General features: G+C 42.8%; 1 protein-coding gene and 1 pseudogene across 1 annotated transcript in view; one reads left to right on the forward strand and one right to left on the reverse strand.

The window, feature by feature from the left end:
• LOC112828773 (uncharacterized) overlaps positions 1–26,825 on the forward strand; it is a 193,714-nt gene that overhangs the window by 79,856 nt on the left and 87,033 nt on the right. Inside the window, exons 4-5 of the mRNA XM_073900272.1 lie at positions 11,050–11,114; positions 18,975–19,045. The gene's annotated coding sequence lies outside the window, so the exon portion shown is untranslated. The remainder of the gene's footprint in view (positions 1–11,049; positions 11,115–18,974; positions 19,046–26,825) is intronic.
• LOC112828483 (cytochrome b-c1 complex subunit 7 pseudogene) lies at positions 21,273–21,513 on the reverse strand (annotated as a pseudogene).

Consider the following 26,825-nt stretch of genomic DNA (forward strand, 5'->3'; position numbering starts at 1 on the left):
TGGCATCTTTTCAACAAAAACGAATCTCTTTCTGTTGGAGAATGTGCTGCAAAAAAAAAAAAAATAAGGTTTTCTCTAAGTTGTTCCACCAAGCTATATATCACGAGGATTTGTTTTGTCCCTTCAGCCAGTCTGATGACCAGGAACATACCTTCCATTCAGTTTGTGTCCTGTCTCAGCCTCTGTTTGTCCCAGTGCTTCCTCCAAGGGCTGTGTTCTCCATAGATGCGTGCCAACATATGTTCCCAATAGATGCATGCCCGCCAGTAGGGAAGGTCTTGTCGATTTTCATTACTTAGCACAGCACATGGAACTTAGAAGGGACATGAGTACACAGGCAAGTGAATGATGCAGGCTTGGTCTGTGTGCATCATAATGCAGTGAGGAAGATGGCGTGACTAGCTGGCCCCCTGCACCGCTGTGGTACCCACTGCCATCTGGGCCTTGGGCGTCCGCTCTTCAAGGATCAGCCATTCACTTCCTTCTACTTCTCTTTTTTCCTGTAGTGGGCTGGCATGGTCTTCTTCTCTAATTCCTTTTGTGTCTTCCTTTATAAAGGGCTGGGCCAATCCAGGAGGGGATTTCTGAGATCTGTTTCCCAGACTATGACCATCATGGCAGCCTACCTCCTACTTCCGCCATCAGTAATGTGGTTCCTCCCAGCCTCTCCTACATGGGACCGGGATTATCTGGGGTTTGCTTCTGAGGTTCTGCTCCTCCCCGTTTCTCCATAGGCCTCTTTCAACAGCACACGGGTCCAGAGGAGGAAGACACTGGGAGACAAAAGTAGAGATACGTTGATTGCATAAAGGGCAGAAGGGTCAGGACAGGGATGTGGGAAGGAAAAGAGGATTCCACAGGGAAGAAAGGTCGGCCTGTTGTACCTGGAAATAAAGACAACTGGATGATTGGGTCAAATCCATCTCTTGGATTCTTTTATATGGCTACTTCCTCTGTGCCATGGCATTTCCTCATGATTTCATTGTTATTTTTTGGAGACACACAGAATGAAAAATGCCAAGCAAGTGTGACATGGTGGGAAGCGACTGGGAGTCAGAAAAGAATTTCAGGATATCTCTTTATCCAATGCCTAAGGGAGTCTGGAGATCCATCAGGAAGATGGGGCCCATCACCCAGATAAAGAATCTATCTAAAAAGCCCTGCAGATAAAGAATGTCTCTTGGCTAATTCTCACTCATGAGACCCTGTGCTTTGCTTTTTATCTACCTCTTCACCAATAGTGAAATCTCCTAGGATTAGAGGTCATGAATGAATGCTAATTGAAGATTAAGGTTTTCTTTTACAACAGTTTTTAATGACTACAGGTGTTTTTGTCTTCTTTTCCAAGGGCCTCTGATTGTAGGCATTGCAAGCCTGGCGCATCTGCTCTTGCCTGAATCAAACGCATCCTGTACCTCTTCAGCCTAAACCCGTGCTTTTTAAAAAAACTTATTTGATTGAGGCAAGAACCCTTGACATGAGATCTACTCTCTTAGCAAATTTTAAAGTGTACAACACAGTATTGTTAACTATCGGTTCGATGTTCTACAGCGGAACTCTAGAGCTTATTTATCTTCTTAGCTGACACTTGAGGCAGGTTTGTTGTAACCCTCTATTTCCCCCTTGCCTGGTGACCACTCTTTGATTCTATGAATTGGACCATTTTAGATACCTCATCTCTGAGAAATCATCATAAAAGACAAATCATCATTTGGCCTTCTGTTCACTTAGCAAATGTCTTCAAGGTTCTCAAACCCATGCATGTAAGCCCCTGCCTGTTCTTTTGTGACAGGGTATAGGACAGAACTCAGAGTCCTTGCCCACCTCTTCTTTGTTCATATTCTAGCCCTTTCCTGATAATTCACTGGCCTCCTGGACCCTGGAGCCCTATTCCCCAAACCCATGGTGCTTCCCTAATCTTTTCCCTGTGACCCGCCCCCCCACCCCACCCCAGGCCCTACTTCCAGCCTGCCTGGCTCTCTGAACTGCACCTGCTGCTGGAAGCTTGCCTGCCTCCTCCCCGCCCAGCTCTCCTGCCTCTCCAGGCACCCAACCCACACCCCTCCTGCCCAGACCTGCCCCGCTGAGGCCCCTGCCTGGCAGGACATGGTGCCTCTGAGGACTAAAAATAGGGCTTGTATAAAAGAACGGTGGGACCCAAATAAAGTCTGAGGCAGGAAATATAATGATCCTCCAAAAATATGATTCTGGTGCTTCCACGGGAGCCCTGTATCTGCTTCAAAGCATGTGAACTATCTTTATTTTGCATTCAAACTATCTTTTGGGGCCAGGTTTCCTTCATAACACAGCTTATTGCAAAACGGATCTGAAGCCCTAGGGAGTTTATCTGTAGTTAGGTGTGTGTTTTTTTTTTTTTTTTTTTTCCCTTTCCAGTAACTGTGGGTCGGAGGTATTCCAGCCATTATTAACTAAAGGACTACTCTGTTTTATGACATCTAATCAGGTGGATGTCCCACTGGGAGAACAGATTGTGTCCCTTTTTCCCCCTCTGAACTGAGGAGATAAAGAGATAAAACTCATACGTTGTTTTATTATTTTTTTTTAAATCAACAGCAGAGTCTCCCATGAGATCTTCACGTGAGCCTATTATGCATGTGAGCCTGGGTTTAATGGGGAAACCTAAGGGCTGGTGAGTGGGACATTTTGTCCTCTCAATAGCTGTGCTTGGTCCGGTCCCTTCTTGAAGCACCTCTTAAGACCACTCACGTCTTGAAGTAGGATTACCTTTTATTTGTCTTGAGACTTCCTCCTTCAAACCAGGAGATGTCTCCTGGTTTCAGAGCTTTGGGATTTGTCAACAAATCTGTTTTCACTCTGCCAGCACTTTTCATGATGGTGTAAGTGCTGATCATATTCCCTCGGGGGCTACTTTTGTGGGCATCAGCAGGTCTCATTCCTTCAGGCTGGGCTCGCCCAGAGGTCCCTCCATCCCTGTGATCCTTTTAGAGTCTATCTGAATGCCTTCTGTCCATTGGCGTTTCCATATGTGCATCTGCACCTGTCTTGTCTTCCTTCACTGCAGGTCCCCAGAGGGCAGGAAGCACTTTCCTAGTAATATCTCAGCCCAGTGTCTGCCATGATGCCATGCCTTGACAAGCACTTCGAAAATTGATTTTGGTGAAGAATTTGTAGCCAGGACTCCAAGGCCAGTTAGTCAGTTTCAATGGCTCTGGCTCATCAGATCTCAGGGCTCAAGAAGCTTTTAGGAAGAGACTCCAGTACTCCAGTAGAGTACTGTCCAAGTTTTGGTGGGAGAGTAGGAGAAAGATTTCAGAGTCTGATTTCAGAGGCTCGGGAAGGTTCTCTCTTCACAGCTCTTTGATTTAAGGCATATCCTTTGTTAGAAGGAGGGCCCACCTGGTGTGCTGAGTCATCACACAGGCTCTGGGGCTGGACCACCTGGCTTGAATCTTGGCTCTGCCATTTCCTAGAAGTGTGACTTGACCTCTTTGTGTGTCAGTTTTCCTGCCTATAAAATAGGGATTTGAGTAGCACTTACCTAACAGAGTTGTGAAGATGAACTGAATTAATATTTCTAAAGTATGAGAAGATGCCTGGAAAGAGTCAGTGCCCAATAAACAGACAAGCGTAGCTCCTGGGAAAGACATGGATCGATGTCACACTGAAAAATGCCAACATGAGAATGAATGGCTCTCTCCCACCTCATGCAGGAGACAATTAGTAGACAGCAGGAGCTCCTGGTAGCTCAGAGCAGTCAAAAACAGCCCCAGGGAGGGCTTTGTCTCAGAAACAAATAATAAAAATAACAAAGAATACGATCATGTACTGAGCACCTATTCTAGGCTGGACCCTGTGATCAGGGTCATTCAATCTTACAGCGACCTGGTGAGAAAGAGGCAGTTTCCTTCTGTAGATAAAAAAGCAGAGACTTGGAGAGACTGGTTAACTTGCCCAACAGCACATCGTCAGCAAGGGATAGCACTAGGAGTCAAAGCTGGTGCCACGCATTCAGCCAGTAGATCCTCTACATTTTCATCTGATTTAACTTCATATCTCCAGTGGGTGTCATCATCATCGCTAGGATGCTGGAGTTCATCTTATCAGTTAGTAATTTGGCTTATGGAAAGAGCGCTAAGTTAGAAGTCAGGAGACATAGCTTTTGGTCTAGCTTTGCCACCCTACTATACTAGCCGGGACCGGCTAGTTAGCTCTGCGGGGCTGTAGCATGGGGACTGATAATGCCCGCCCTGCCTGTCTCAGCAACTATAATGAGCAGCAAAAGAGATCATTCACATTCAAATTCATTAAACAAGGAGTGCTCACTAGAGGCTCAACTCTATGCAACCTGCATTGACCCATATTTTTCAGTATTGTGAATTAACTCAGGAAACGCTTAAAAGAGCAAGATAGCATTTTTCTTAAGGGCCCGAGTGCCCCCAAGCAGGCTAAACATTAAGGCTCCAGAGCTGGGAGACCAAGCCGTCTATTTGAGAGAGCCAACCTTACTCTTGAGAACTTCCGTGTCTTTCAGCCTGCCTCCTCCAACTATTACATGAATAATAAGCATGTTTAGGGCTGCTTCAGAGCCAGGACGCCAGCAAAGTTGGGAGGCCAAACTGAAGACCATGAGGATCTCTGTGAAGATGAGGTTCTCACACGGCACTAGGCACTTCTTTCCCCCGCATCCATCCGCTTGCTGTGGTGGGATGTTGGGTTCGTTCCGTGCTTCACTACGAGGAAAGGTATTGAGATGGAGAGGAAGGATTTGAGAGCTGAAACAATCATAAAAAATAAATCCGGGATCTGTTCTGACCGGTCAGTGCCCATGGTGGGTGGCTTGTTAAATCCATTGACTGTCACCCCTGGATAAAGTTTACCTGTGCTTGGTTTTGCAGAGGATGTCATTGATTCTGTGCTCTGTCAAGGGCTAATTCTTTTCCCGTCGCCTCCTGGGAACACAGTGGTGGCACAGTAAGTACCATGTGGTCTCAGGGCTAACACACTGCAGCTGATGTCAGGGAGGACCTGAGGGAATGTTTCCATTCAGCTGGCTGACCTCTGAGAACGGGAGCCGGATCTTCTCCAATTCATCATCGGTCCCATACAGGTGTGTTCAGAAGGTGCTCCATATGTGCTCAGTGAATGAATGGACCCAACAGAAAGCATCCAGGGAGTGCCAGGTTAAGTGAAGTGCTGGGTATTCCAGGCAGAGAGTGAAGGAAAAAGACGAAATCACACCTCTCAGAGAATTTCATCTTAGGGCAGATGATCCCGTCCCAATGTGACAAAAGTAAAGGACACACAGATTTTTTTGTGTGTGCAAACAATGAGATTTAGTTTAAAAAAAGTAAAGGTTATCACGAAGTAAAATGCAAGAACCAGGGGAAATGGAGGGCGAATAGAGATTTTTCTTGGATGTCAAGGCCCCAGGGGAAGCAAATTTCTTTGGAAACAGCCCAACGAGGAGCGTTTCCCATCCCTTCCTTTTGCAAAGGCTGGTTTTGTTGGGTTTTTAGCTGAGAGCCTCAGGATGGAGGGAGAAGCTATCTTCTCAGCGCAGAGTTTTCTCCCCCTCTTCCAGAGGGAAGGCAGATTTGGGAAGCTGGCACTGCCCCTGCCCAGATGGCAGCCAGCAGCTGGCTCTGGCAAGGGGACATTCTCAGTCTGGGCGGCTGGCTGCCCGGCCCCTCCCGCGTCCCCAGCGATGCCGGGCCACTGGAAAGGAGGGAACGTGAGAGCCCAGCCATGTGGGCCGCTCCTCGCCACACTGGCCCGGCGGTTCTGGCTCTGACACCCAGGCCTGCAACCCTGGAGCGGGGTGAGTGGACCCAGAGGCACTAGCCTGCTGCCTTGGCCTCCCTTGTCCTGCCTCAGCTGGCTGCTGGTCAGACCTGCGCCCAACCACACCACGGCTCCTGACATCTACGAGGCTGCAGCTTAGGGGACAGAGGCTGGTGGTGATTTCTGAGAGACTGGCCTGGCCACGCAACCACAGGCTGATTGGGGTTGCAGGGCCCCAGATGATCCAGTTAGCCCACAGCTGCCCCTTCTCACAGCAGACACTGCCCCGTCTCCTAGCGGACCCTGGGCGTCCTTGGTTCCTCCACCCCAGGCACATTCTCCTTCCTTCCTTCCTTCGTCCCCCCCCCTCCTTCCTTCCTTCCTTCCTTCCTTCCTTCCTTCCTTCCTTCCTTCCTTCCTTCCTTCCTTCCTTCCTTTCCTTCTTTCTCTTCTCACAATGTCTTTCTCACCCTTTCTTGTTTTCCTCCTCCTTTCTTTCATTCTTCAAACCTGTATTGACGACACATTCTGTATCACTCCTCTGTCCGGTGCCGAGAGTGCACAGATATAATAATCGTTGGCCCTGCCCCTGAGGAGCTCACAACTCAGTGAGGACATTTGCGCACGAGATGGGATGAGTCTATGACAATTAGCGACAATAGAGTGTGTTAAGTACTATAAAAGCACACCAATTACTAGGAAAGCAGAGGAAAGAGCCATTAATTTCTACCTGACCCATTTTGGGGAAAAGTTAGCTGAGGTGCTGCCGTTTTTCAATTTAGTTGCTCACTCTGCTTCTTATGTTCTGGAGAAAAGGTTTTATGTTGCTAAGTCTCGTTGGAAAAATGAAAGGTTTGCTTTTTGTTTCAGTTCCTGCTTATGACTCAGGTCCTGAGGTTTTGAATTTTTATCAAGTCTGATTTTATTTATTTTTTTTCTTTTATGGGTAACACTTTTGTTGCTGTATCTAAGTACTTTTTGTTTGACCCAAATGTTACAAAGATTTTCTCCATATAATTCTACAATTACATTTACATTTATGATCCATTTTTGTTAACCTTTCTATATGGTATGGATTGAGGTTCATCTTCTTTTTATTTATTTATTTTAAAGATTTATTTATTTATTTTAGAGAGAGAGAGAGAGAGAGAGCGCACAAGCGTGTTGGGGGGGAGGGGCAAAGGGAGAGAGAGAGAATCTTAAGTAGACTCCTCACTGAGCACACAGCCTGACATGGGATTCGATCTCACGACCCTGAGATCATGACCTGAGTTGAAACCAAGAGTCGGACACTTAACCGACTGCACCACCCAGGCGCTCCTTCTTTTTTTAATATTAAAAAAATAGTGTTTCTAGTATCAATTATTCCAGTACCATTTGTTTCAAAGACTATCGCTTCTCTATTGAATTGTCTTTGCACCTTTTCAAAAGTTATTTGACTATATTTGTGTGGGTGTATTGCTAGATTCTTCAAGAGGAGTATTGTTTTTGTAAAGATTTTATTTCTTTATGAGAGAGAAAGAAAGCAAGCAAGCAGGGGGAGGAGCAGAGGCAGAGGGACAAGCAGACTCCACACTGAGTGTGGAGCCTGACTCGGCGCTCCATCTCAGGACCCCGAGATCAGGACCTGAGCCGACACCAAGAGTTGGACCCTTAAACGACTGAGCTGTCCAGGTGCCCCTTAGAGGAGTATTTTTATGTGCAATATATTATTTCATGCACTCTCTCTGTCTCTCTCAAAGTAAAGTCATTCTTACCATGCAAATAACACCCAATCTATGAACTAGAGCCATGACTTGACTGGGCAAAAGAAAAGAAGTCTGGCAAACCAAGATTCAAATTAACTTTGCCACTGATTGCTGCGTGACTTTCGCATTTGGGACTTTTTGATCTAGAAAAAACACAGGTGAGACTCAATAAGGAGTGTCATAAAGATTAATGAGGGCCATGGCTGGGAGAAGAGCTGGGATTTGCCTCCTCAGCATCCAGATATTCATGTAATTCCTTCTGTCCTGTTTTACAGTGAAAATATTTGGGGAGGCGGGGAGCGGCAGGGAGGCCGTGAGAATAAGCATATTGTTGACTACAAGCACTTTAAAGGAAGGTCTGTCTTCTTTTGTAAAAGGGAAGCTCTTCCTAAGGTAGGCAGCAAACAGGTCTCCAGTGTCCCTTGTTTCCTTTCCGCGCATGAGGTCAAATACAAGAATTACCCAGGAGAGCCTTATTCCCCATTACATTCCTTTGGCTCTCCTTCACCGGTAGAATTGTTCTTTTACAACTTTGGAATGAAAAGCATGCAAAATGGTGTCTTCATATTGCTTAAATGCTTTCCACCCATGCCACTCATTTCTGATTTTTCATGGCCTTAAACCACCATCTGTTGGGAGGCTGGGAAGGACACTTGCAAGGTTGTCACGCCCTTGCCTCCAGTCTCAGGCTCGCCTGCACTTGGGCCCATCACATGAAAAGTGGGGGGTTTTTTTGGTCTTTCTCTGAATCGTTTTGAGAAATTTAGTTCCCCATCCTTGGAACTTGCCTATTCTGGGCCACGCCCATTCTCCCGCCAACGACTATGTTCCTGGATGATGGTGATGGACAAGGAGCCTTCATTCATGCCAAACACTAGGGAAAGCTTGTACCATGATAACCATTTTGTGTCTTTGATTAACTTGGCTTTCTTTTCCTTCATAAATTGTTCAAACACTTTTAAGTCCAAACACTAACACTGGGGACAGCTTGTGATTAACCTCTCTCTACTCCAAGAAGTAGCCAGCATCAGTGATTCTTCCTTCTAAAATAGCTTAACCAGTTTTTAATACACCAAGAAGACTTTTGCCCATAGCCCTCTGGTCATCTATTTTCCTTAATAGCCTTTTATGAGGGACCTTATCAAAAGCTTGCAAGGAAATCCAAGTAAATTATGTTCCTTGGTTCACCTTTACCTACTATTTCATTAACTTTTTCAAAAACAATATGACATAGTTTTCAACATAATTAAAGGGGTTGGGAAAAAGGGAACTTTAACTACCGTTTGACAGTTTCCATAGTTGCTTAGGGGAGCTGGGTCACTGCTCACATTCTGCCTCTGCTTAAGGACACTAATTCATTTCGCAGGCTGTCTGGGGAGGTCAGCCACTAGTTCAAGGTGGAAATGACAAGTTTTTAGGCTTTCAAGTGTGCAGCACTCGGCTCTCCAGAGAGCGTGAAGGAAGGAAACCGCAAGTTTATCCAAGTCTGGCCCAGAGAAAGAGGAAATGATGGGGAAAATCAAGATGAGGGCAGAGGGCGGTGTCTCTGTGGAGGGGAGAGCTAGCCTGGGAGAGTCTCCCATATTCCCAAACAACTCTTTATTGTTTGCATAAGAAAGGGAGGGGATGACCATAGAATCTGGGAAGATTCTCAGTGTTCCAGGGGAGGTATGGAAGGCCAGAATGCAAGGGTGCATAGAGGCTGGTGGAACGAGAAGGGAAGAATTAGATATGGAAGAATAAGTCATAACACTATTAAAAATGACGGCTATCATCCTCCTGAGAACTGTAGTTGTATTTGGGTGTCTCCTACGTGTGAGGCTGTGCTGGGCACGTGCACATGCCTATCTCGTGTAAACATCACGGGTGGGGAGGGATGATAGCATTCCCCTCACTTATAAATGAGAAAAATAAGGCACAGAGGGTTCAAAGGACTTGAAAATCACACAGTTAATAAATTATCACATTTGTGAGGCGACCTCGTCCGTCTAATTCTGAAGCACATGGATTTTCATGTTCTAAACATTCTAATTACGAATTAGCTGTTTTCATGAAGTAAGTATTATTACTCAATTGTTAAAAAGGGGCAGCCGCTATTTAATTTGTATTAATGATTCACAAAGGCATTTAAGGTTACAGTCCCTCCAGACAGCTTTATGAATCTTCATTTTCACCGGTCTGGGAATTTGGAAGTATTTGTCTACAAAGGACTCTGGCTGACAGAATGCTAGTAAAATTGGCTTTTAATGTAAAAAGGAATAGTAAAGAAAAGCAGAAAAGCTTTCATTTCTTTCTGGCTTACTTCTTGGTTTCCCCTGGCTCCATGCCTATTTTTCCTTATGTCCTGAGGAATAGGCCATTTTTAGCCTTTTCCACAACTTCAGAAAGCCCACCATAATTGTCCTACCACATGCTTTAGGCTCCATACGATGTGATGCTTGCATATTACAAAGCATTTCTCTAAGTGTCTTCTGAAGACCTGCATGCTCACTTCAGATTCTTCTGTAGACTGGTTTTCCAAGCGATCACCTCACCTTACTTTCTGCCTTGTGCATGCTTCTTGGGGAATGTCCAGTATATAAGGGGACAGGTAGGTATCTGAAGGCACCTGGGCGAGCCTAAGCAGCCCAGCGAATAAGTTCTCCAATCCTGCTGCTGATTCATCCAGACCATGGTCCTGAAGACCAGGAGCCTGAGAAGCTGAGGAATCAGAAAAGCAACTTGGCCTTTTCTTCAAAGAACTGAATGCACTAATTGGAGTGAATGCAAAAGTGGCAGCCAGAGAGAAAAAATAATTCTTTCCCTCTTGCATCAAAATAGGGAAACTGAGGGAAAAAGAACAAGTCTCCTGACTTAGGAGGGGAGACAGTGTGGGCTGCTGGATCTCAGTAAGGTCAAATAAAGGTGGAGGTTGGCAGTTTTGATAGGACATTTCAGTGTCCATCTCCGGGCAACAGGAGACATCAACCCGGTGCATTCATCAGGGTGTAGTCATTAGGCAGGGGTCTGTATGAAATGCTGGGCCGGGGTGTGAGACCCTGGGCCATGCAGGGGAACAGAAAGGGTCCTACCGAGGTCGTGTTGGTGCATTCCAATATGAGTTCTGGTAAAACTAGCTTTGGTGACCTTGGAAAAATAAATCTTGATTTATTAATCAGAATCTGAGTTTCCTCATCTAGAACATGAAAATAATGCCTGATTTACTTGGTACTTTGAGGAATACGTAAGATAGTATATGTAAAGTCTCTGACAACATGTAGCAAATAATGTCTTTCCCAGGAATGCTTTTTAAAGATTTATTTATTTATTTGAGAGAGAGAGAAAGAGAGCAGGGGGGGGGGGGGGGGGGGAGAGAGAAGCAGGGCTTGAGATCATGACCCAGAGATCATGACCTGAGCCAAAACCTAGAGTCCGATGCCTAACCGGCTGAGCCACCCATATGCACCTTTCCCAGAAATTTCTGATGTGTTATTTTTCTAAATGACAAATATAGATTCATAGTACAACTACATGTATGACTTTGTGTTTTTTATCACAGGTATATCTAGGAGATACTGCGGGCTCCATTCTAGACCACTGCAATAAAGCAAATATTGCCATAAAGTGAGTCAAATAAATTTTTTGGTTTCCCAGTACCTATAAAAGTTATATTTATGCTATATTATAGTCTTTTAAGTGTGTAATAGCATTATATTTTAAAAACCCTTGTAAATACCTTGATTTAAAATTACTTTATTGCCAGGGTGCCTGGGTGGCTCAGTCGGTTAAGCGGCTGCCTTCGGCTCGGGTCATGGTCCCAGGGTCCTCAGCAGGGAGCCTGCTTCTCCCTCTCTCTCTGCTGTTCCCCCTGCTTGTGCTCTCTCTCTCTCTCTCTCTCTCTCTCTGTCAAATAAGTAAATAAAATCTTAAAAAAAAATAAAATTACTTTATTGCCTAAAAAACACAGACCATCATCTGAGCTTTCAGTGCCTCATAATAACTGCTGGAGAGGCTCTTGCCTCAATGTTGATGACTGCCGACTGATCAGGGTGATGGTTGCTGAAGGCTGGAGTGGCTGAGGCCATTTTGTAAAATAAGACAGCAATGAAGTTTGCTGCATCGATTGACTCTTCTTCTCATGAATGATTTCTCTGTAGCATGCGATGCTGTTTGACATCATTTTGCCCACAGGATAACTTCTCTCAAATTTGGAATCAGTCTTCTCCAACCCTGCCACTGCTTTATCAACTAAGTTTATTGTAATATTCTAAACCCTTGTCATTTCAACAGTCCTCACAGCATCTTTACCAGGAGTAGATTCCATCTCAAGAAACCACTTCCATTGCTCACCCTTAAGAAGTAGCCTTCATCCCTTAAAGTTTTATCATGAGATAGTAGCAATTCAGTCGCATCTTCAGACTCTACTTCTGATTCTAGTTCTCTTGCTATTTCCACCACATCTGCAGTTACTTCTTCCACTGAGGTCTTGAACTCCTTGGAATCATCCATGATGGTTGGAATCAACTTCTTCCCAACTCCTGTTCATGTTGATATTTGGGTCTCTTCACATGAATCATGAATGTTCTTAATGGCATCCAGAAGGGTGAATCTTTTCCAGAAGGTTTTCAATTTACTTTGTCCACATCCATCAGAGGAGTCATGATCTATGGCAGCTACAGCCTTATGAAATGTATTTCTTAAATGATAAGACTTGAAAGTCGAAATTACTCCTTGATTAGTGGCCATCTTGTTCCAACTCCAGATCCTTGCATGTCCTCTGACCTCTGCAGAATGGATGTTGTGTTAGCAGGCATGACAATAACATTAATCTCATTGTACCTCTCCAGCAGAGCTCTTGGGTGAGCAGGTGCATGGCCAATGAGCAGTAATCTTTTGAAAGGAATCTTTTTTCTGGGCAGTAGGTCTCAACAGTGGGCTTAAAATATTCAGTAAATGATTTGTAAACAGATGTGTTGTCATCCAGGCTTTGTTGTTCCATTTCTAGAGCACAGGCAGAGTAGATTTAGCATCATTCTGAAGGGCCCTAGGGTTTTCAGAATAGTAAATAAGCACTGGCTTTAAGAGAAAGTCACCAGCTGCATTAGCTCCTAACAAGGGTCAGCCTATGCTTTGAAGCTTTGAAGCCAGGCATTGATTTTTCTCTGTAGCTCTGAAAGTTCTAGGTGGCATCTTCTTCCAAGAGAAGGCTGTTCTGTCTACCTTGAAAATCTGTTGTTAACGTAGCCGCCTTCAGGAATTCTCTTAGCTAGATCTTCTGGATCACTTGCTGCAGCTTCTCCATCAGCACTTGCCGCTTCACCTTGCACTATTATGTTACGGAGATGGCTTCTCTCCTTAAATCTCATGAACCAACCTCTGCTAGCTTCAGACTTTTCTTCTGCAGCTTCCTAACCTTTCTCAGCCTGCATAGAATTAAAGAGAGTGGGAGCATCGCTTTGGATTAGGCTTTGACTTCAGGGAAGGTTGTGACTAGTTTGATCTCCTATCCAGACCACTAACACTTTCTCCATATCAGCAGTAAGGCCGTTTTGCTTTCTTATCATTTGTGTGTTCACTGGAGTAGCACTTTTAATTTCCTCCAAGAACTTGTCCTTGGCATTCACGACCTGGCTAACTGTTCAGTGCAAGAGGGCTCGCGGTCAGTCCATCCCAGCTTTAAACATGCCTCCCTCACTAAGCTTCATCATTTCTACCTTTTGATTTAAAGTGAGAGACCTGTGAATCTGCCTTGTCCTGGAACACTTAGAGGCCATTGCAGGGTTACTAACTGGTCTAATTTCAAAACTGAAAACTGTTGTGGCTCTGAGAATAAGGAGGCCTGAGGAGAAGGAGAGAGATGGGGAATGGCTGGTTGGTGGAACAGCCAGAACACACGTAAGATTTGTCTCTTAGATTTACTGTCTTATATGGGAGTGGATCATGGCACCCCAAAACAATTACAATAGTAATGTCAAAGATCCCTGATCACAGATCACCATAACGAAGATAATAATGATGAAAAAGTTTGAAATATTGTGAGGATAACCAAAACGTGACACATAGACACGAAGTGAGCAAATGCTGTTAGAAAAATGGCACCAATAGACTTGCTCTATATAGAATTGCCACAAACTCTCAATTTGTAAAGGGTGAAATATTTGCGAAGTGCAATAAAATAAGGAATGCCTCTGTTCTCTCCATTGATGGTAAAGAAATAAATTTTTAGGTGGAAATGTAGTGACTGAATTTTTTCCCCTCCAATTGGACTTATGATATAACCCCCCAAATTTTATAATTTAGTAATAGATGAAAAGCCTTACAAAACTATATAATTTAGATGACATTACATGTATTTCTATTCACCTGCATTATATCACTTAAAGCATAGGCAGGGCTTATGGGCATTTTGACCAGCAACTTTGCATCATTAATAGAGTCCGGTTAAAAATCACATGCACTACACTCAACTGAGTTAAAAGCATAGAGCATGTTACTTTTTGATGTAATTTTTCATTTTGCTCTTATCCCTTGTCCCTTTCTTATGGGAAAGTGGAGGTGCACAAGATGCGACTTAAAATTGACAACTAAAGGCAACCCTTTCTCACATTAACAATAGCCTCTTTGGGGTCAATGTCAGTCTTTTAGGGCCTTTCTTCTCCCCCTCCCACCTGCCAGCTATGGACAGACTTTGGGCTTAGGAGGAGGCTATCCTGTGGGTGGGGAGGGAAGCTTGGGTTGGCTTGTTCCCTCTAAGTCCTTGCTAGTCTTTGCTGCAAGATAGGTTTGGTCTGTTCCCTGGGTACACTGGGCTGGCGGCCACAAAGTGGTAGCTCTTTCATCAGGTCTTTTGGGATTTGCATTTAATCCTGCCCATGGTCCTGGTCATTTGCCTCTAGTGGTGGAGTCCTTGCACTCTGTGGCCATCTTGTTCCTACTCCAGATCCCTGCATGTCCTCTGGCCTCTCAGTACCACTGTATTGTTTCACAGGAACTTATGGGAACTTCTGGATTCCATGTATACTGAGTACAAGCCTTGGGAAGCCAGGGCACCTCAACAACTCCCTCAGCTAGGTTAACCTACCATATTGTTGAGGTTTCAATACACATGTAGGCTTTGGGGGGAGGGGCAAGAAGGATTGAAATTCTCCTGGTATGTTCACATTGCTCTGGGGAGTTCCTAGTGCAGGTCATGAAAAGTCAGGGATGTATGTACCTGTTAGTTTCCTTTTTTTTTTTTTTTTTTTTTTTTTGCATTTTCCACTTCTTCTTCCTCCCTGGTACAGAACAACTTCAAATTTTCTCCCCAAGCAGGTAAGAATGCCCCTTGTGTCATATTCTAAATTCTTTACTCCTGTAAAATTCCATATTGTTACGCAAAGTATGGCTTTGCTTACATACATAAAGGGAACTTTTGAAATTTAGAAGTCCCTTTTTCTCAAAGCTCTGCTTTCAAGATGACCATTTTATTAAGCACTCACACACACAAAAGGAAATACTAATTTGATGATACATTTTGGACAATGACTTTCTTTTTCTTACTGGTATTTTGTCTATCACTTAAAAACTGGGAACCATAGATTTGATGGATGGAAATCACAAGGAATCATGATTTAAAGGAAGAGGGAAATTATATCACTTTAACTTAAAAAGTGATACCTGTTAGGTATTGGAGATTACCCACCCTGGTTGTTTTAAGCCATTCAGCTACTTAAGGGGACCTCAGGGGAAGCATTAGGGAAGGAAGGTGCTTTGCTGAAGGACCCATCAAAGCTGTAAGCGTATCACCAGTGTGTGCTGAGCCTGGAAAAGTGAGCATTTAGACAATGACTATGTTAAAACTTCCAAAGAGGGCTTTTCCTAGGCTGTCTGCCTTTTTGATCACTAGATACCATTGAAGCATCTACTAATTTCCTTCCTTATGGGTTCATATCAATTCATTGTAAGAATTGATCAGCAGTCTTCTTTATCTCTTTTTTAAGGAGGTGAACTTCTACTCACTTGGCCTGATTTGAGGACTACAAAAAGCTGCAATTCTGCTGAGCAAAACTTTTTCAGAACTTTATCAAACAAATTAACGTTTAACCAATATTCACTGGGCGCCTGCTATGTGCCAACCCACTGTCCTAGGTACTTGCCATGTCTCTGTTGTAGTATCATGTATGGAGTAGAAAAAGAGAACATTTGAGAAGGGAAATAGAAAGATAAGGATTATTGCATTGGAAAAACACCAAATACACCATACCTTATCAAAATCTCACAAAAGATATACATTTTTAAGTTTTCCTCCGTGTACAAATTTAGCAATTAGTAGAATCTGTTATAACTGTGTCCACATCACTGCCTTCTGGAAACACAATGATCCCTTTGGGATGGGGATTTTGCCCTTTTTCATTTAAAAATTAAATATCATTTTACTCAGAATGAATGTGCATCTCTGGTGATAAAGTTCATTTCTCTTTAGTTGCTCTCCTCTCCTGTCTGACTGGTCTCAGCGTTCTCTACCAAGCTTTTTGCAGACACATCTCCTTTCCTCTGGCAACCTCCAAACTCATGGGATCACCTTCTTCATGGAATCTTGTTTGACTCATCCAGCTCACATGAATTCCTTCTTTGAGTTCCTATCACACTTCTAGTTACCCTTACATAGTTGCCTCAAAACTAGATTGAGGTTGGGGCCTGTCCTAAATTAAGTTTCTTTGTATCTTTCATAATGCCTAGAAAAAGTATAGGCCTATTGTAGGCAGAAATAAATAAAGAGGTAAGTGTAGACTTATTTAGTACACTCAGGGATGATATTAAAATTGTCAGTATCTAGTATAGTATGAACACTGACCATTGAGGATACTGCTACCAATTCATATGGTCTGAGTATCAGCCATGCTGTGTGTGTGTGTGTGTGTGTGTGTGTGTGTGTGATGTTCACACTATTATACAGGTTAGATATATTATCCTCCATTTCACAGATGAGAAATGAGGGAACTGAGTTTCAGAGATGTTCAAATTACTTCCTCAGGACATAGCACCAATGGAAGACCCTAGATCTCTTTCACTCAAACCCTTGCTCTTTCCACTCTACTACTGCACTGATTACTACTTGCTGGCAGGTCAGGTCCTCTGTCCCCTTGGATTGAGGTGTGCCTTTCAAAGGAGAGGGACTTGGGTGACTGGTAAGTCTGACTGGAGTGTGTGGATAACTAGCTCACTTACACTAAGCCATCTCCATCATGGGGACCTGCATGGTCATGACTAATTGTCATTTATGGCCAGTTTACACAGTAATTGCTTGTGTTATACAGATTTGGTTGGAGAAGGTCATCTTTCAAAGCCAAAGTTCTGGTAGCTTGTTGGATGATTCACAGTGGGTCCCGTGACACCTCTTATTGTTTTAATTTTATATTGTTTGTTAAGTGGGAAGAAAATTATACTTGCCTTAAATTCTTCATAAGTAATTTTAAAGTGTTTTGAACCTGCATTTTTAATATAAAAACAAGATGTCCTTATTGTCCAATAATGGATGTCTTGTTGATGACTGAGTAAAGAAAGGTAATCTCTTCTCAGTTTGGCCAGTCATCAGTAAGGAGTCAATGAAACATTACAAATAATGACACATTACCACACAGGAAGGAGAGCTATAATCTCATCAATCCTATTTCCTGTTCCTGAGCACACGGGAACATTTTATTTCCTCCTTGCTAGGTTGGGGTCATGTGACCAGTTCTGGCCAAAAAAAACCAGGACAGAAGAATATATGCCACTTGTAGCCCTGCCCCTTAAAAACATCTTAAACAGTATTCGGGCTTCACTTGCCCTCCCACAATGTTCAGTTGCCACTGGTTGAAGATTCTGGCATTACAGAATGGAAGGAGTGTGGGTTTCTGAGTCACCACTTGGAAGAGAGCCTCCAAGGAGAGCTACCAAAGTTGCACTGACAGTGGCATGCGGGAGAAATGAACTTACGTGTGAGACTGAGATTATTATAGTAACAAGTATTTATGGCTCTAATATAGAAACTGGTACCAGAAGTGGGGTGTTGACATAACCAAATCATATTCCTTGACTGTTATACTCTTTTAAATATATATCATTGGTTTAGTAGTTCAGCATCAGGCAAAAAGGCAGCTAATAGCAGAGAACGGAAGACAGAAATTCAGGTTATGCAGTGACAAATCACTTAGTATAACTATTGCCTGCTATTAATTAGAAGATAACCAACATGCACAGTTTATACCTTTAGGGGAAACAGTTAAAAACAGAATTTCAGCAGTGTTTTTAGTATCACAAGAAAGATGTGTATTACAAGAAGGAGATGACTCAGGAAAGCACCATGAGTTTGCAAGCAGAAATAGAATATAGAATCCAGAAATTTGGGCTGTATGATTGGAAGAAATAAATTTATTTTAGATTCACACAGTAAGCCATGGTACCAAGAAGGGCTTTAAGTGACAAATATCCAGTAAAAGTTCTCAATTGAATGGAATTATTTGAGACAAAAATCAAATCAAGGGTATGGCCTTCCCATCTATTATTTCTGAGAGCCTTAATGCCTTTAGATAATTATATTAAGAGAAAGAAAGGCATGGAGGAGAAGATGCAAAGAAAAAATCTAGATTTGATGACAATGTCTAGAAAATAACTGGGTATGGTTTCTGGCACATGGACCTGAATGGAAGCAGACATATCCTATGCCTTCTAAGTTTTTGAGGATTGCATTACCAAAGAATCTGGGGGCCTACACCTAAAAAATCCTTCCTTGTTCAAGGCTTAAAATAATTCCTAAGTTCCCAACCCATTCCAGACTGAGCGGAAGTCAAGCTTTTAAAGTGGCGCTGTTTTGAATGAAGGGTGTTCCCCCAAACTCACTTCACATGTGAAGAAGAACAAAGAAGGGAGTCCTTTCTAGAGCAAACTCCAGACACATCCACCATGTCCGGAGTGTATGGACATCACAGTGCTGACCCAGAAGGGTTTTAGTATGACTGTGGACCATAATGCTGCATGTTGTCTATTCTTTCCCTCTTCAAATGGATTATTTGTTGTTCTTTTCCATTATAAATGGGTTGTGATTGTGGGGAAGTTGAGAAGCAGATAACTTGTCTTTTTTAATATGTGGACTACCATACCTAGAGGTACTGTATCATACTGATGGTGAAGACTGATGGTGAATACCCAAGTATTCTGGACATTGATCTGAAGGTGGTGACTGGATGGGATCTTGACTTGAGAGGTGAGTGTGCTCTGTGAGTGAAAGGAAGAGTATAATGGATATTGGATGTACACAAGGGCAGACTATGGCAAAAATCTTTCAGTGTTCACCATTTGGGGTTTTTCTTGGACACAAGGAAGGCTACATCTCCCAGGCTGCCATGAAGTTAGATGGGCCGTGTGATCCTGAGCTTTGCCCAGTAGAATATGGGCAGATGATTGTTACTTCAAGGCCACCTGTATTAAAATCTGGTACGTCTTGTTTTTCTTTCATCTGAATAGCTGGAAGCAAAGGACTAAAAGATGGACAACCACATAGTGGAAGGAGCCCAACCTACACCAGATGTTCGTGAGTAAGTAATAGCCTTGTACCGGGTTCTAGTACTCATATTTGGAAATTGTATTTTATAGCAGCCTATACTGATTACCTTAACTAATATACTAGCTGGAAGAGCTCTTCATTTCTCTTGAAAGGAGTGAAATCATCCTCTTACCCCATCATCATCATCATCACCAACATCATCATTGTTCAAAAAATACATTTTGAGTATCTATAACTTGTCAGGCACCGTGACAGAGACTAGAAGGCAAAAAGGAATGAAACGTTGTTCCTGGTCTTGTCCATAATCTGGTGGAGAAACATATAGATAAAAAGATGACATCAAGAATTATACCCTAAGTGTCACACCATTAACATATGACATAGTTTATTCTGTATGGAGGTTGGGTGGGGCAGTGAGAGGTACAGACCACACAGAGGAGGTATCAGGTTCTAAGGAATGAAGAGGGATCTTCTAGGCAAATAGGGCAGGTGGAAGGCATTCTAAGTAGAAGTAACAATTGGTTTGAAGGCATGCAAATATGCAAGTCAGGAAAATGAAACTGATTTCTACACTTGGAGATGGAAAACATATTTATCATTCTCATCATCATCCTCAAATGTATCATCCTACCATCAAAATTATTTATTAATTTCCATACAGAGTGACCATGTGGATTTGATCCTGTTCTCCAGAGGATCTCAGCCCAAGGGAGTGTAGGTAGCAGATTACATACTGACCAGGAGAGTCGCCCTATCGAATGCTCTATTATTTCCTTGCTATGTAATATGGGCCAAGTCACTTGTACCCAGGAGAGAACTCATATTTATCCTTTCTGACTTGAAGAATTGTTATGCAAATCTGGTAAATAAAATATGTGAAACCTGATTTAAAAAATATACAAAGACCATACTATATATGTTTATATTTTATAAAGACAGTTAATGAAGGATGGGTGGGGTGGTATGGGCCATGGTCCACAGCTGTTTCTATTGTCATCCCATTAAAGGACCCATTTTACTTCTTTCTGGTGGCAGTTGACTGGTATCCTCAGACAGATCCTACCTGTTGGTGGTACACCGGGAGGGAGAGCCACTCTCGGGGCATGGGGACACATTAACAGGGAGAGGGCCATGTGGCTGTCCAGACCAGGTGAACGTGTTTACTCAGCACAGCCAGAGCAGGAATAGGGATCGATCAAAGTTTAAGAAGGAAATAAACATTTTAGTCAGAGGGTGGCTGGTTTTGGGGGGTGAGTAGGTAAGGCTCTCAAAAGGAAAACCAATCACCAGACCTGAGGCCAGTCAGGATGTAGAATGTAAGTGACTAGGGACCAGTGGTTCAGAACTAAGGGTTCAAACAGTGAAGGCATTGGAGGACCACCTATCACAGTAGTCCCTTTTCAATGGCCTGGATATTTTTTGGATTGCACCTTTTTCTATGGCAGGATAGCACACTTTCATTTATACATAGGCATCTAGGACATGGCAAAGAGTTCTGAACCTCAGTCCTTACCCTGAGAGCTCCAAGTGAAATAAATGCTTGGTCAGTTGCTTCCTGCCATCTGCCTTCTTCCCCATTTCTACTTGTGGAACACACTTTACAGCTTCAGCATGGCAGTGACTCTCCATCTATCAGTGCCACCCAAGGAGGCCATGCAGCAGGCTTGGGGATGCCATCGGCCACCTTGATTGGCAATAAGTGCCTCAAATACCCCATTTTCTCCTGGTGGTCCATCACTGAGCTGTGAGGAATGCAGTTCTCTAAAAACCCTCTTAAGCCTACAGAGATTATTATAATCTACAACCTTGCAAGGACATGAGTCCCACATAGGCAGCTACTTTGTCAAGTAGTACTTCTATGTCTTTGAGATCCTAAACCTGCCTCATTGAAGCGTGAATGCTTCTAGTGTTTTGTTTTGTTTTGTTTCTCATTATAATAGACATTTATTTAAAGTAATACAGGGATGCCAGGTAGCTCAGTTGGTTGAGTGTCTGCCTTCGGCTCAGGTCATGGTCCCGGGGTCCTGGGATCAAGTCCCGTATCGGGCTCCTTGCTCAGCGGGGAGTCAGCTTCTCCCTCTGCCTACCACTCCCCCTGCTTGTGCTCTCTCTCTCTCTCAAATAAATAAATGAAATTTAAAAAATCTTTTAAAGTAATACATTTGCAGCTCAAACAGTTCTAAATTGTACATTTCAAGTTTACCCAACTTCTTAAAAATATTTGAAGGCAGTGGCAACTGCAGATTTCCATTCCATGATTATTTCTTTGCCCATTCTTCTCTCCCTTTTCTTTCCTGAATAACTTCTTTCAGATATGGTTCAAGGTAGAATTTAGCCGCCTCATATTTTGTCCACTGCTCTTAAAGAGCAGATCTGCTGCCGCATGGTCAGGTCCAGGGCTCTCTCAGTGTGAAACATCCTGTTGTTATAAAGGTTCTCAGGAAGCCTTCGTGTGGCCTCTTTCACATCATCATTCTCGTATGCTGTATCATCTCACATTAACCCCGGTTTATGGAACCCTACAGCATTGTAATAACATTTTCAAATACCCTCCAGCCACCGGCTTGATGCTGCAACCCGAGGCCACAGCATTGAATGCTTCTAATATTTTGAGACTGGGTAAGCCATTTCATTTTTATCTACTGAGATCTTACAGATTGTGGCTGAAGTCTAGAGCTTTATCTTCGTAACCTAGGCCTACATGACATTACCTAAATCAAAGTCACTAGCGATGCATCTGAGAAGTTCATGCCAACCAAAACCCAGCCTAGGGACTTGGGTGACATTGCGGCCCATCCAACCCATCGATAAATCCTTGAAGCTTTAACCCTGCCCTCCTCCTCCCCCCCATTTTGTAATGCCCTCTCTTTTACTTTGCATTGGCATTAATGGTATAAAGAGCTACCTTCTCATCTGAGTAATGCTAATTCACCTCCATCCCTGGTCATTTGCTACCTATTAGAAATATCCTGACAGCCTGCATCTCATTACCATCGCACCAGGTCCAGCTCCCAAGAATAACCTTCTAAGGAGGATGAAATGTACGCCAGTGGCATCTAATACCAGGGCATTCACATTCATATTTTTAGCAGCATATATCAGTGAGCCCAACCTTTAGTGTACTCTATGTACTTTTAATAATCTCCATAAAAGCCTGATTTCCAATCCCTAGGCTCAAGCTGACAGTGTAAATAAAATCACCCAAATCCACAGGGTAAGAGAAATGAAAATGACAAGGATTAAAATTTGGTCAAACCTCTTTCTTTTTAAAAATTCTGCTTCCCTTCCAATTGGATCACGACCCTCTGTGTGCTCAGCTTAAGACCAGACGGTATGCTTTCACTTTTATTCCTCTCTGCCACAGGCTTACAGTATTTAGTGAGAGTCGGTAAAGAATGTGTGCTGGGTAGAGAGTTAATACCATAATCCCCTATCGTTGGGGTCAAATGCTGAATAGAGCAAAAGAATTAGAAAACATGTTACATACAATGGCAGGAAAAATGCATCAGCACGCTGTTCTGTGAACGCTAGCATCCATCACCCGCGAGGGACTGCCATGAGGTAACAGAGTTTGTGAGAGATTTGAACTTGGAGTCTACTTGTGCTCAGAAGCCACATGGAGACCTGAGCACAAGTCTTAATATGCATAGACGGTGGGAGGTGTTTGTCACCATTTCTAATTGCTTCTTTCCAAGTACCTGCTTGGATTTAGTTCCTAAGTAACACATTTAGCCGCTAAATTGTTTCACAGAGCTGAACCTTCAGCTATCTCTTTTCACTCTCCAGCAATGGGTATGAATATTGTTCTCAAAATGCTGTAATACAACTGTCTCTGGAGGGTTCTCTTAACGAACAAGTAGAAATTTGAGGCACCACCAGCAAAAAGGGTTGAACAGCCACCTTCCATTGTATCTTGGGAAAGTCAACTGAATTCCCCTGGAGTAAGATTACAAGCAAATAAATAACTTTGTCTGGAAGTGCTACACAGAGGTGTGTGTGTGTGTGTGTGTGTGTGTGTGTGTGTGTGTGTAAATGGTTTAACCAAAAAGTGACAAGTCGAATTTATTTTAAATAACACCCTTTGAAGTAGTAATTATTATGGATCAACATTTTAAAAATTTTGTTTTATTCTTATATTTACATATAGTAAAATTCTTTGGAGTATCGAGTTCTATAGTTCTGACAAATGCAGAGTTGTGGAAGCATCACCACAATCAAGATACCGCATGGTTCCATCACCCTCAACAATCCCTTGTGCTGTTTCTTTGTAGTCAAACCTTTCACCCCCAAACCTACAAATCTTAAATTCTTGTATATGATTTCACATATATATAGCTTGTACAATGACCAAAATGATAACATGAAATTGTATTTTTATATAATTTATATGTAATGAAAAAACCCCAAACAACATCATCTACACATTTTAAATAAGGTCATATATATATATATATGTACACACACACATATATAACTAGAGAGCCGATGTTCTCTGATCATAAAAAGGCTTACTTATTGCTCAATAAGTTCAGTGGGTGCAGGGAGAGTAACCTAACCCACTATTGTGTCAGCGTGAACAAAAGTGCTTATTAAATGTATATTGAGTTGATTATTAAGCCATGGGTTGAGTAATGATTTTTATTTAAATTTTTAAAAGCTCATGACAACTGTAACTAGAAATGTGACATTCATAGTGTTGTAATTGTACCTGAAAGACAGCCCAGAAGGAGAAGTGAGGTTTAAGGAAGGGGGAGAAAGATAGTGTGTGTGTGTGTGTGTGTGTGTGTGTGTGTGCGTGCACGCGCAAGCATGTGTACATGACATCATACATTCGCTAGCTCACCAATGATAAAAATTGACTTGTTTTTGCACATAACCAATACTGTGTATGTATATGACTCAGTGATTAAAAGCTAATGGTCTTAAGGAGAAAACTATTAGAAACATTACTAACTAGGGTTTTGAGTTATGTTTGTGAGGATAGTCTTTGTTTATTTAAATAAGACACTAGGATTTATATGAAAATACTGAGCAAGATTGGATTCTAACCAGGAAGTATAAGACATGTTATGAGTAACCCAGGATATCCCCTCTTTCCTGCAGGGACATATTGATGAAATTACTAAAGAAATCTTACTTCAAGCAAATAAGTCATTATTGTTTAAAACAAATAGTAAAGTGTCCTTAATTTTATACATTATCTTATCTACATTTCTATTAGCCCAAGGTCAACCTCCCAGTCTTCTTTACTGGCTACTCCTACTCTAGTTGATACTCCTTTTCTCATACTTCAGTCATTTTCATGGAGAAGTCATTTATACCCAGAATTAGAGATTCTCAATCTCATCTCCAACCCAGGTTTTCCTCATGAGTTACAGACACATATTTCCAGCTTTCTACTTGATATCTCTCCCAGGATATTCCACAAGCCCAAACTTAAATTGTCCAAAATGGATCTGAATATCAATCAAACCACATGGTTCTTCCCCCATAGAATTTTCCATACGCTTCCATTAGCTCTTATCTCACTTCCTGTTTCTTTCACTGGACTGAAGGCAACGAACGTGTCTTTTCCCTAGTGCCTGGCACAGTGCCTGGCATCTGGTAGGCATTTATAAATATTTGTGGAAGGAATGAGCGCACATGACACTCATATGCATATAAATAGGGATTTATTTCCACCCTAAACCCCAGTGTTTATGAATGGTTTTTGAATGGATGAGTAGCTGCGATATACATATAGATATAAGCATTTGTTCTCACATCAACCACCAACTACCATGTCTACATAATGTCTGGAGATCAAATAATGTCTGTTTTATGCAGCAGGGAAAACAATTAGCACATTTCAGAGTTTTTTTCTATTTTTTCTCATTGAAATCATATTCTTTTTAAATTCAATATATAGCATAAACATTTTCTCTTTTTTTCTAAATATTTTTTATTTATTTATTTGAGAGAGAGGATGAGATAGAGAGAGTACATGGGGGCGGTCGGAGGGAGAAGCAGACTCCCTGCTCAGCAGGGAGCCCGATGCGGGACTCGATCCTGGGACTCCAGGATCATGACCTGAGCCAAAGGCAGTTTCTTAACCAACTGAGCCACCCAGGCACCCTAGCATAAACATTTTCTATGTCTTAGAAAGCTCTAGATATTATTTTCACTGACTGAATAGTAGTGCCGCAGAAAGAAGTCCTTCTTCCTTCTCCAAAAGATTAGTTTGAAGCATCATGAGGACCTCATGCAGAACCTACTTCTAGTCAACAGTCTGTACTCTCCCCCAGTGATTCTCAGTGTGGTCCCTAGACCGGCAGTATCAGCAGCATCTAGGAACTTGTTAGAGATGAAAATTCTTGGGCTCCATCCCACACTTTCGGAATCAGAATCTCAGGCATGGACCCCAACAATCTGTGCTTTAACAGTCTCTCCAGGAGATGTCAATGCACAAAAAAGTTTGAGAACCACTACCCTACACTTCCCAGTGAAAGAATCCTCCTGAACTTTTTTCCCACCCATCTCCCCCATTCAATTAGGTGCCTCATTAGTTTCATACCATGTTGATATTGAAAAAAGCCTTCGATGTTTGACAATGAGTCTTTAGGATAGGGCCTGGCTTCTTGTACCTAAGATGTAAATATAAATGTGATTGTAAGGCAGTAGTTCAAATTTTCTTCAAAGGAAATACTATACAGAAGCCCCATGTGTGTTCATGCATGAGTTTGCGTGCATGTGCGTGTGTCGTATAAACAGGAATTGCTGTGATTGAATGTGGTTGAAAGGGTGGGGGAAACACAGTCTGTCCACTCCACCAGGCTTCCTCCCACCAAACCCTTTCCTCCACAACTCCTCCAGGGAATAGAACCTGAAAAGCGCAGAGACAGTGGAAAGGGAATTAGATGAGGAGCCAGGGGACCTGGGCTCCAGTTTATTTCTTTGGGCAATTCATTTAGCATCTCCGAGCCACATTTTTGTTGTCTGAACATGACTTGTCCAGTTGGAAGTTTGTTTGTTTGTTTGTTTGTTTGTTTGTTTATTATTGTTTAGCTTCTGGTAGAAAGAGATCTGGGCTGTCTTGAAAGTTCTCCCTTCCTTGGAGACACAGGAATAAATGTTGGCTCTGCCATTGCTAATCTTCTGTCTTTTACTTCAGTATTGACTTCCAGGCATTAATGAATAAACAGGGCCAGGCTGCCACCATTAGGAGTGCCAATAAAGAGAAGAAAATCTTCCACTAGAGTCACATTAACATTGAACAGATTTTCAACCCCAGCATTCGATGGGGAGTGTGGGCCGACGATAAGGGCATATGTGAAGAATTTAGAGAGTATAGCAAAACATCGTTTCATTGGCCTTTTTTGCAGCCCCCCCTCCACCTTCTCTTTCGTCCCTCCGCTCTCTTCTTGTTCCTTCCCCTGCTTCCTCTCTTCGTCCTCCTCTTCCTCAGAGAGCTGGCAAAGTACTGGCCTACAGTCACTCTCCCTGTATTACATTAACCTGACTCTGTATGTCCCTGTTACCCTCAAGGCCAAAACCCACAATGGGTAACAAAGTGTCCAGGTGCCCCCAAGTATCTCGAGTGTTACGTTCACACTCCCTCTTGCAGGGATCTCTGTATTTCCATCTTCTTTCTCCCTGACTTTCTCTTGCTCCCTCCTGCTTCCTTCTCTTCTTCCTTTCAGTTCCCCTGACTCTGCCTGAGGCCACTTCTGGGAGACAGTTCTAAGCTTACCGGTGGCTATCAGGGTGATGGAGGGGAGGTGAGCCCAGAACTGTGCTATCTCATTGCTCTAGGATGAGATGTTTGTGTCCCT

The sequence above is a fragment of the Callorhinus ursinus genome, unplaced genomic scaffold (genome assembly GCF_003265705.2).
Source record: "Callorhinus ursinus isolate GAN/ISIS: 27379988/994484 unplaced genomic scaffold, GSC_fseal_2.0 scaffold13, whole genome shotgun sequence".
In the NCBI taxonomy this organism is placed as follows: Eukaryota; Metazoa; Chordata; class Mammalia; order Carnivora; family Otariidae; genus Callorhinus; species Callorhinus ursinus.